We start from the raw sequence: 12468 nt of genomic DNA, 5'->3' as shown, positions 1-12468 counted from the left end.
CCATGTGAAGTTGGTTCTACTGTATATCCCTACCACATGGGTGGAGTGAAGCTACATAGACCGCCTATCTTTATGAGAAGTGAAACACGAGAGGGAAGAACTGGTTCAAAGAACATACCGCTCTTCCTTCCTACAAGGATCAATAAGGTACAGTTAAAATATCAAAACCTCCTGTCCAAGGAAAGGAGGGGTTATGATTTTGGCCACTTTCACAATAGTGTATTATGGATGAATGTATGAGCCCAACTGTGGGTATCCTAACCCGAACTTAGAGCAACATAGAATCCTATGATTCACTGGGCTTGGGTCAGAAGACACATGGCCAGGCGAGGACACTCGTCTGCATTACAGATGCATAAATGCACTTGTAATACGCTTGTGTGAAATCATCCTGAGGCCTTAGTCACACGGTCGTTTTTTCACGCGATTTGCGGATCGCATGACGGATGCGCATCCGCAAATCGCGTGACCGGTGAGCGCAAGTCGCCCGCAAATCGCCCGAAAATCTGCTCCTAGCCGCGTTTCATTAGAAACGGGCCGGAGCTGTCCAGCGCATTGCATTCAATGGAGATGGCAATAGAGCTGCCTCCATTTAAAGCAATGCGCTGCGGGCGAGCCCGGGATGAATTGTCGGGAAGGGCTTAAATATATAAGCCCTTCCCTGCAATTCATCCTAAAATGTGTAAAAATAAAAATATATATATATATACTCACCTTCTCCCGGCAGCCGGAGCTCCGCGCGGCCATCCTGCAGTGGGTGTGAAGGGGGTGTGAGTCAGACCTGCCCCCTGATTGGCTCAGCGCTGAGCCAATCAGAGGCATGTCTCACTCACACCCATTCATGAATTCATGAATGGATGTGAGTCAGACCTGCCCCTGATTGGCTCAGCGCTGAGAGGCAGCAGTCACTCACCCATTCATGAATTCATGAATGGGTGTGTGAGTGAAACCTGCCTCTGATTGGTCAGGGCTGTGACCAATCAGAGGCAGATCATTCAGCAGGCGGGGATTTTACAGCCCCACCGGCTGAATAGTGCCGAGAAGCAGTTCAGGAGAACTGACAGCGGCCGCGGCTGGACTCCGGCTGCAGCGGAAAGGTGAGTATACAATTTTGTTTTATTTTAACACATTTTAGGATGAATTGCAGGGAAGGGCTTATATAGTTAAGCCCTTCCCGACAATTCACCCCGCGCACGCTGGCAGCCCATTGCTTTCAATGGAGCGGCTGTATTGCCGGCTCCATTGAATTCAATGGGCAAACATCGTTCTTCTCTGTCACAGCTGTTACAGCTGTGGCAGAGAAGAATGATTTGTCTTCTATATGTTCTCAATGGGGTCGGCGCTGCTGCCGCCGGCCCCATTGAGCACATATAGAGAAGAGAACAGGAATCGCAGATCGCAGATAGGTGCGATCTGCGATTTCTGTTCTATAATTTATCGGACGAGCGCATAAAAAGCGCTCATGTGTCCGATACCATTGCAAAGCAATGGTTTTATAAAATCGCTGGACGCATGCGCATGCGCAAATCGCGGCTAAAAACGCCCGTCTGACTAAGGCCTTATAGTGAAAAATAAGAAAGACCTTTTTTATTTTTGATTGATATGGTACCCCCTCTTTTCTGCATAAATACAGGGCCTGTAGAAAGTAGTATTTCTCTAAAGACAACCTTTTAACCCTTTGCAATCCAATTTTGGATTCAGTGTTTCCTAGGGGGCTTTCTCTTTCTGCCATCATACAATGGCGCCATCTGCTGCCTAGGGCCAGTACTGTGGTATGGGACATTCTGAAGAGGCCCCCGACAACAGAGCGGCCAGTAATATACAGTAAGAATACCCTGCCGGATGTTTTCCGACATCAGAGCTGTACAGCATTCAATAAAAATGTCTTTGGACATCAGACAGTGGATTGGAAAGGGTTAATATTCCCATTTCCTCTGTTTGCTTATGCCCTTTCATTCTTGTTGAATCTTTGTCATTTATTTATGGCCCTATTACATGTTTCTCTATGATGTTTAGATCCTACATTCATTTGCAGGTTGAACACTCCATTTATTTCAATATAGGGTAGAGTCGGAGGAGGCTTGAATCACACAGCCTTTCACTTTCTCCTTGCTTATAGAGACATAGTTAAAATAATATACACATTTTACCCAAAAAGGTTCCCTCACAGGTAATAGCATCCTGTATTCACAGAAACATTACTGCTGGTACAGTCTCCAATGTGCGAGGAGGGAGAAGTCTAGTGTGAGCAAGCAGGCTTGTAGATTGAGTGACCAGGACCTGGCTGCAGTTCTACTGAACCTGTAACATGGTAGACAGTGATAACAACTTCCCATCAGTGAATTAGGAGGTTGAAGAGGTCTACGGCACAAATGGCTGACATTTGAATAAAAGAGGTTCCACAAAAGTGCTGTACATAAGAATTTGTTTTTCACAGGAGGTACATAATTTGTTCTATCCTGATTCATATGAGAATCAAATAATTCTATAAAATATGCAAAATTCTAGAAAATCTAAAATTGTGAAAGAGATCTGGAAAGTTTCTGCCAAAATAATAATAATAATATTGAAAATAAATACACACATATATATATATATATATATATATATCTATATATATACTGTATTTTTCGCTTTATAAGACGCCCCCCGTTTTAGAGGAGGAAAATAAGGAAAAAATATTTTGAACTCACCCAGGAACAGTGCACGGGATAGTACTGGGCGATGGAGCAGAAGGCGCAGCAGAGGTCTGCAACACCAGAGCTCCGTGTCACAGCACCACTTGTGTATGGCAGGAGAAAGGGAAGAAGCCGATTGGTGGAGGCGGAGGAGCAGCACCAGTTCCCACTGGCGCTTACCACCAATCAGCAGTACATATGGGCGGCAGTGGGGAGGAGAGAGAACTGCTAACTGTCCACACACTTGTATGCGCGATTGCGAATTTGCGTGACTGTGATTTAGTTAGCATGTTAAAGTCACGAATGCACAAACAAATACAGATTGTCATGAATTTCGGCAAGTGTGTGTCTTATAAAGCGAAAAATATGGTATATAGTGGTTGTTAGGACAGATGAGACAAATAAGAAGATCTGGAGTCATGTCTAGATGCCAGATGCTCCTACAAAAGTGCATAGTCTGTTAATTTACATCCACATTAATTAATCCCACTTAAGGTATTCTGGTCTCTTTTGATGAGGTGTTTCTAAGATCTAATTCTCTGTCCCCAGCAGATGGACAGCATATTTGTGACCTTCTGTATTATAATTTTTTCATGCAGCTTTTACTGAGAGAATCTACCTGCTGGTTAATTGAAAGCTGTTGGCCTCTTTACATTTTAATTATTTGCTGCTTGTAGCTCGGGCAGCTATTTCAAAAATAAATATTTCATAGTCTTGAAATGTTTTGCCTTCTGAATGCCATCACACAATTTCATTTACAAACAGGATGTAAAATTATTCTTCTATAAATAATAAAGATCGTGTAACTCTGGCGTCTCGTTCCCTTTGCAATGCTGATAGGAATAAGGATTTTAAAACTGGAGTTTGTTTTTGTTTATTTTGATCATATTCATTTATTATCATTTAGAATGAGATCAATTTTGTTGGTATTTTCATAAAAAAAGAAGCTATTACTAGGCTGTTAGCGGCATCGAAAATGGTCTTTGGAGCTGCAATAAATGCTGACTATAACAGTCATCAATAAAAAGCAGGGAAGCAGATGAAATAAAGGCATCTGTGCCACGAGGGGTTAGATCACCACTGCAGGAGAATCCTCATGTTGTAGTCCACACTCAGTTGCTTCCAATCAGTGATGACTATGGACAAGCAAAGTCAATCTAGCAAATGCAGAAGGAGGTAGGAGGGAGGGAACTGAAGCACAGTTGAAGTTCCAGAAGAGGACATACCCCGTCTGCACAGCAGTCGAGAAGCAAAGTGGAAGGCTAAATGGTCCTGCCTCTTATTTGCCACTGACTTGCCAAGAACCTAATTCCGAAACTCCGACAATAGTATCAAAAGAATATCTTCTCTTCTTACACAGTCCTGATGCTGCATGCTCTGCGCACAGCATAACTCCGCCACCAGCTCCCAGGACAGTACGCAGGAGAGAGCAGAGAAGTTATGCTGTGCCCAAGTCACGCAACATCAGTCAGGACTGTGGGGGAAAAAACTAGTACTTCTGATATTGCTGCTGGAGGTTTGGGAGCAAGGCTATAGATTGAGGGAACTAGAGGGGGGCACTATTATTACTAGGGACAGATGGGACATTATTAATGTGTGGGTGTACCAAGAGGAAGGCACATTGTCACTTTGTTGGGATACTGAGGGGAGGGGGTAGCGGCAGGATGGAGAAAGTGTGCAGAGATGAACCATGGCTTTAAGAAGTCCTCATGGAGGTCAGGGTTGGATGGAGAAGAAATTGAAAATGAATGACTCAGTTCAGAAAAGATATCATGTGTGATCACTGGTGGTAAATTTACTGCAATTACGATCCGATCACAGTGTAGTACTGGTACCTGACTACTATCTGGTGGCAGGATTGTTTAGAGGAATAATAGATTAATAGATTTAAGAAGCTGTATCTTAGTTTACTTGGTTGTTTTGTAATATATATATATATATATATATATATATATATATATATATATATATATAAACACACATATACACAGACTTTTTAAGGGGGTGGTCCAGGCATATTCTCTGCACAGTATCCTTCTGAGCTTCGTGCCCACCCTGGTGTAGTTTGCGCCCAGAAATAAAAAGGACAGGAAAGTGAACTAAACAAAAAACAACAAGTGAATGGACCAAAGGAGACAGAAAAACAAAGGTTTAAAAAATTTAGATACTATAAAACAACTACAAGTTGTACAGATCAGTTGTCACGAAACCCGCTCACCATACTATATTACAAATTTTATTATAGAACTTAAAAACTTCACATTTTTGACTGGTTCTTGGATGCCTCTGATATACTATGGAGTTCTTTACAGCAGAAAATAAGCCATTAATGTTTTAGATCTCTTGTTTGTGTGGCCTAAAGGCCCTTTTACACACAACGATGATTGGATCATAGGCTGCAGGCTATATCGATTACATTTCATTTTATATTTATTTTTCCTTACCTTTATTTTCATCTAGACTATTAAAGAGGCAGGAAGAATGGTCCTGGTGGGACTAACTTTTGAAAGATAGACAGCAACAAAGGCTGATAGCCAGCCTATTTAGAGTAAGCTAGGGAGCTGGTTTAGCTAATAGAATGAGTAGAGAAGCATAAAAAGATGAAAAAAAGTCTCATTATCCCTGCACAAATTTAAATCTGCAGCAGATACCAATGAGAGCAAACCATATCCTCCTCTCATATCCTAAAAGCACTTGAAGTGGAATTAAGGCTAATTATATTGAGAGAAATAGGTCTGGTAATAGTGTGGATCTGCACTCTGTCTCTCATTTAGGCCCCCTGTCCACGGGCATTGCGGTATCCCGCAGCGCATCTCTGCCACCGGAGCCGCCGCCGAATCTCTGCCAGTCAGCCCTATCTGATAGATAGGCTGACCGCGGAGAATCGGGGCAATTCGCAGCATGAGAAGAATTGCCCGCCGTGAGCGGAGAATCGCAATGATTCTCTGCCCATGGACAGGGGCCTGCCCTTTCCATAGCAGTGCTATGGAAAGCTTCAGAGGGCGTGATTCACCGGCGGTTTACTGCCGGCGAAATCATGCCCGTGGACAGGCACCCTTATACGCTTCACCAGGATTATCATTTGTATCTAATTATCCAGAAATTGATTGGAATTACGTCCAGTATCTAGCTTAGTAGTAGCACCATTTGTCTATCGATATGCCCTCTACCTATTAACTACTAGACAATGTGGGGAAACGCGTCGAACCAAACCCTAATCATACTCTATTCTAAACTATATAGGAAACTGTGGATACCCACGCACATAATATTTAAGGAAGTAGACCTGAGGAATATGGCTACTACTGTGACATCTAAATCATCAATTATATCGGCAACTCTACCCAGGTGAGACTCTCATCTTGGATAAGAGTAGGCCTTTCTTCTTTTTCTGTTCTGTAACTGTTCAAGTCTAAGTGCGTGTATGTGTTGGGTTCCATTCATTAAAACAGGAGGGATGAGGAACCTATTAGAGCCCTGCAATTTTAATTGGTTGTCAACAATAAAGAAAATAATTTTAATTTATGTCTACACCGTGAAAGAGCATATTTAGTAATTGTAATTTAAAAAAAATATATTTTTTATAATTCTGTCTATCTTATACATAATAAATATATAATTCCAATCTAAATATAAAATAACTAAAACAAATAATATATAATACTGTAATATAAATTATTACACCCTTTCACTTTTTGACTATTGCTCATCTACAGTAGCTGTATGTCTATGCCATTATTGAAAAGCACCTAAGAACTGATGAGGTGCATCTTGAATTTTTATGTAATTGCTGGTCCCAGACCACCTGTACCATCCACTTGAACATGGAGAAGATAAATGATCATCATGCCCTTTGCCAAAGAATAAGACCTTCAGCCTGTTTAGCAGAAATACATTAGTTTAACCATCCACTTCACACCACTTGTCAATCTAAGCGGAGATGGGATAATCTGTCGCCAATATAAGTGCACTAAAATCAAGATGTTTTTCTATAAGCATCATCACAGCTTATTTTCTAACCAGCTGTTTTTTAATAAGAGTTTTGAACAGATTAAAATGCTTCGAACTTTATAGACATTTATTTAGCTGGAGTCATCTAAATTATAAATTACAAAGACAACTTTAGACTAGCTGCACATTGAGTTTTTTTGTCTCCATTTATTGTATAACCCAAGAAAATCTCTAGGCATATACAATTAAAACGTAGGTTGTAAGGTATATGTCATGGGCTGTATATGAGTTCTTCATGACATGTTAAACAAATGGTGTTATAGCCTATGGATGACGGGTGAAAGTGTTTCGGCATCTGTCACACATAGGCTATTATCTCACCTGTATACCTCATTGAAAGCTAATGATGCATATGTTTAGAGGATACCTGGGAGGTATGCTATGCAGTAACTTCCATAGGCTACCATGTTAAAAAATATACTGTGCAGTATATGTTTTTTTTACTGGATTCCATTGGATGGAATAGCATAGTCTGCTACCATATTCCATCTTCTGTTCTTTGTAGTATGCTATCATATAAAAGGACGCTTTTTTGGCCCCCACTTGAGTCAATAAGTCCTATGAAGATGTTTAGCATGTAGATCAAGAGATTTCCTGACATAAATGATAGACATTGACAAAAAAAAACCCCGCAATATGAACCCTGCCTTATAAAAATATTTGAATGCAATACAGTACATGCAGATATTGCTACTGAATTGCCACAAGGGGAAATCTACTGACATAAAAATGTGTGGACATGCCCTAAATGTGTTTTATATGATCTTAAAATTTGCAACCATGACTTGCATCAATCCAATCACTCTTCATCCTATCTTATACTTGACTTTAAGCCATCCACATTTGGGTAAAAGAACGAACTGTCACATCCGCTTCAAGCATGCAATAACTGCAAAGCAGAAAAAAGTGAACTGCAAATGGGAATTGCGAGGACATCCAACAATGACGGACAAAACACCAAAACCCTTATCAAGAATACCAACACGCAGAAGCAGATGGAATAGCTAAAGTACATATGAGATATTGGTTCATATTTTGGCCAAAGCACTTAAGCTCATGAGCCTACGGCAAGGGTCCTTGTTGTCTTTTGAATCCCTACTCTAACAAGACAACTTAAACCCAAAGGAGTCTTGCCTGCAAGCCGGGCAATCGTCCCAATAGCAACAACCCCACACTGGAACTTGATAAATGGCATACAAGCAGAACAGGACACTGTTCACACCAACAGACCACCTGTACCAGGCACTTGAACATGGAGAATATAAATGATCATCATGCCCTTTGCCAAAGAATAAGACCTTCAAACTGTTTAGCAGAAATACATTGCAGAAGAACACAACACTGTTGCATGACTCCAAACACCAGAGTTCTGAAAGGAGCAAGATACATGAGGAGAAAGATACATGACCAGCAGCTCCCTCTAGAAAGAGGGGTTGGTATTCATGTGCAGCAGAGGATGGTGAATGGCTGACTGCAGAACTCCACACATTTGGCAGCAGCTTTCTCTCTTCTCAATATTTATAACACATGGCCACTTAATGGCCCGATCATGCATGTACATGGGGAGGCTGGAAGAGATGGATATTGGCAAACAGCTATCTATTGTACATGGGCTGCTTAACCTGTATCAGAAGCCAGTATACATGTTTTTCGAAGATGGACGCAATCATATTATTATTAAATAATTTTATTCTTCCTCTTCAAAGTCAACCAATATGCATGAACAAGTACCGACATCGTAGTTAATGTGAAGTTTTGGTTTTTTTAAACTAATATTGCAAACAGGTGCTAATTTGTAGTAAATTGAAGCAATCAGTGAACAATTTACTGTTTTTTATATGCAGCACATTTAAAGATAAAATCAAATGTTTAATTGATTCTCATTTAATTCACGGAAATGTAGGGAAAATAAACAAGACTGAAACAGACAGTAAAATAGGAAAGATTAAAAAAAAAAGACTAAAAGCAATAAATACATAATTTTTATAATATTCAGTCAAGACTGGTGCTACATGGCAAGATTAGCACAACACAGCTTTAGGCCTTATTCACACGAGCATTTTAACATGGCCAATTTAGCTGCGATAAAAAATTGCAACCATCTGAAGCATTGGTTCCCAATGTATTCATTCAGATGAAAGATCTTCAACCACAAAAAAAAATTGCTCCAGGAATAATAGGACATCGGCGACCGAAATGGCGACCGATTTTATACACAGCCGGAAAAGATAGGTCTTGCCCCAGGAGAGGCCATCAATGGATAATCAGCTGGGGTCCACTGCTCGTGACCCTGACCAATCAGCTGTTCAGTCACCTGCTGTCAGCACCCAAACACAGCGTACAAAGCGGAAGCCGATAGATCTGACTACTGTGTAGTGGTTGGCGCTGTTAATTGCAGGCTCCCATTAAAATCAATGAGAGCTACACCTGCAATTACCAGTTCTGACCCCTACACAGCGGTCAGAGCCATCTGCTTCCATTCTGTGCATTGTATTTTGGTGCTGACTGTGGGTGCTAAAACAGCTGATCAGTCAAGGTCCTGAGCGGTGGACCCCAGCTGCTCAACTATTAATGACCTCTCCTGAGGAAAAGTCATCAATAGAAATAGCCAAAAGTACTTGTGCGTGGTCTTGTTTTTTGCAGATTGTATTTCTCCATAGTATCATGTAATGCACCATATAATGTCCTAAGAAACTTTAAAAACTTCTAAATTGTAAAATAAAAACGTAATTGTGCCATTTTTTTTGGGGGGGGGGATGTCTTTATTGCATACATAATGCAGCAAAAATCATATGAAATCTTTATTCTGTGGGTCAGTGTGTTGGTGGCAAAACCAAATTAAAATACTTATTTTGTTGCATAACTTCTAAAAATATATATATGTTTAAAAGAACATTTTCTGTCATTGTCTGACCTCTATCACCTTTTTATTTTTCCTATAGATGGGATTGTGTGAAGGTTTGTTTTTTGCAGGATGACTTTTTGATCACTGTTTTGAAAACTTTTTTTGGAGACGGAGCAACCAAAAAAACTCAATTCTGGCGATGTTTTTTTTTTCTTTATGGCGTTTACAATGGGGGATAAATAATGTTATTTTAATTGATCAGACATTTATAATAGGGTGATCCTAAATATGTGTTTTTTTGCTTTTATTTTCTTAAATGTATCTACAAAAAAATTTCAACTTGTATAATATACTTCACTCTGACACGAATTCTATTAAGTCTTGCCGCGGGCTTAGTAGGCAAACATCCAATTATTAAGGGCTTATTCACATGGGCATATATCAGCCGGGTGTGAAAACCCTGCCAATATATACTGCTCCTCTGATGCATTGGCTTACAATGCATCAGTGCACAGGGGCGTATTTCCGTGGCGTAAAAGCACCTAACCGGGCGGTCTCACACCGGCGGCGGCAGCTGCATAGAATACTATGGGAGCCTATGCTAGCTGCCGTAGAAGGGAGGTGGAAGGGAGTTTAGCAGCGTGACTGCTAAACTCCCTCCACCTTCTCTTCTCCTCTCCACCCCTTGCCGCTGTTTGCAATGAGAGGGGGTGGGAGGAGGGCAGAGCTAAGCTCCACCCACTCCATTGCTAGCTACGGACAAAGGGCAGGGAGGCAGTGGGAGCTTTGCTCTGCTCCGTCCCGCCCCTCCCATTGCAAACGGCTGGAGGGGAGGAGAAAGGAGGTGAGCCGGCAAGGGGAAAGGAAGGGGGAATGTCTCCCCAGGCCCCATGGCATTGCAGCCTTGGCATATATGCGCCAGGCCCTTTGCCGTTCAGGCATTTTTACGGCGCCAGCGAGCGCACGTAAAATGCCTACGCCATGTAAATGGGCCCTAAGCCCTGGACTGCAACAACTAATAAGCCCCAAACTGCCATAACGAATGAAGGACCGCCCCTAATTTCATTGTGGATAAGCTGTTCGGGTGACAGAGGGACTTCCTTCCCTATATTGGGCCATTTAAATGCCGCTGTCAGAATTCACAATTGCATCTAAATAGTTAATGGCTATAATCAGAGTTCTCTGATCGCAGCCATGTGTCAGTTGTCAAAGACAGATGACATCTGCTATATATGGAGAGAGTTTGCTTTTAAGCCTGCTCCATACAATCCCTGCGCGCAAATCTGCTGTACATGTTACCAATGGGTTAATGATATACAATAGGAAAAATGGCCGCAAGTGACCTTGTGATCATGTCAAAAAATCCATTTAGACCAATAGATGTAGACCTTTTTAAATTTTAGACTAGAGATGAGCGAGCACCAAAATGCTCGGGTGCTCATTACTCGGGACGAAATTTTCGTGATGCTCGAGGGTTCGTTTCGAGTAACGAACCCCATTGAAGTCAATGGGCGACTCGAGCATTTTTGTATATCGCCGATGCTCGCTAAGGTTTCCATTTGTGAAAATCTGGGCAATTCAAGAAAGTGATGGGAACGACACAGAAACAGATAGGGCAGGCGAGGGGCTACATGTTGGGCTGCATCTCAAGTTCCCAGGTCCCACTATTAAGCCACAATAGCGGCAAGAGTGGCCCCCCACCCCCTCCCAACAATTTTTACTTCTGAAAAGCCCTCATTAGCAAAGCAAAGCACCACACTACCTCCAACAAAGCACAATCACTGCTTGCATGACACTCCGCTGCCACTTCTCCTGGGTTACATGCTGCCCAACCCCCCCCCCCTGCACGACCCAGTGTCCACAGCGCACACCAAATTGTCCCTGCGCAGCCTTCAGCTGCCCTCATGCCACACCACCCTCATGTCTATTTATAGGTGCGTCTGCCATGAGGAGGAACCGCAGGCACACACTGCAGAGGGTTGGCACGGCTAGGCAGCGACCCTCTTTAAAAGGGAGCTGCACACGTGGGCATAGTAATGGGGAACATATGTGCCACACACTATTCATCCTGTCAAGGTGTCTGCATGCCCCAGTCAGACTGCGGTTTTTTATAAATAGTCACAGGCAGGTACAACTCCGCAATGGGAATTCCGTGTGGACCGACAGCATGGGTGGGTGCCAGGAAGCCACCGGTGGTACATAAATATATCCCATTGCATTTCCCATCACAGCTGAGGTAATGTCATGTTAAATGCAGGTGGGCTTCGGCCCACACTGCATGCCCCAGTCAGACTGGGGTTCTTTAGAAGTGGACACATGCAGTTACAACTCCCTGTGGACCGACAGCATAGGTGGGTGCCAGGAAGCCACCGGCGGTACATAAATATATGCCATTGCCTTGCCCATCACAGCTGAGGTAATGTCATGTTAAATGCAGGTGGGCTTCGGCCCACACTGCATGCCCCAGTCTGACTGGGGTTCTTTAGAATTGGACACATGCAGTTACAAATCTGTGTCGACCGACAGCATGGGTGGGTGCCAGGAAGCCACCGGCGGTACATAAATATATCCCATTGCATTGCCCATCACAGCTGAGGTAATGTCATGTTAAATGCAGGTGGGCTTCGGCCCACACTGCATGCCCCAGTCAGACTGGGGTTCTTTAGAAGTAGACACATGCAGTTACAACTCCCTGTGGACCCACAGCATGCGTGGCTCCCTGGAACCCACCGGCGGTACATAAATATATCCCATTGCAGTGCCCATCACAGCTGAGGTAATGTCATGTTAAATGCAGGTGGGCTTCGGCCCACACTGCATGCCCCAGTCAGACTGGGGTTCTTTAGAAGTGGACACATGCAGTTACAACTCCGTGTGGACCGACAGCATAGGTGGGTGCCAGGAAGCCACCAGCGGTACATAAATATATCCCAT

This window comes from Eleutherodactylus coqui, chromosome 7 (assembly GCF_035609145.1).
Source record: "Eleutherodactylus coqui strain aEleCoq1 chromosome 7, aEleCoq1.hap1, whole genome shotgun sequence".
Classification (NCBI taxonomy): Eukaryota; Metazoa; Chordata; class Amphibia; order Anura; family Eleutherodactylidae; genus Eleutherodactylus; species Eleutherodactylus coqui.
Note: the sequence above shows the minus strand (reverse complement) of the source record.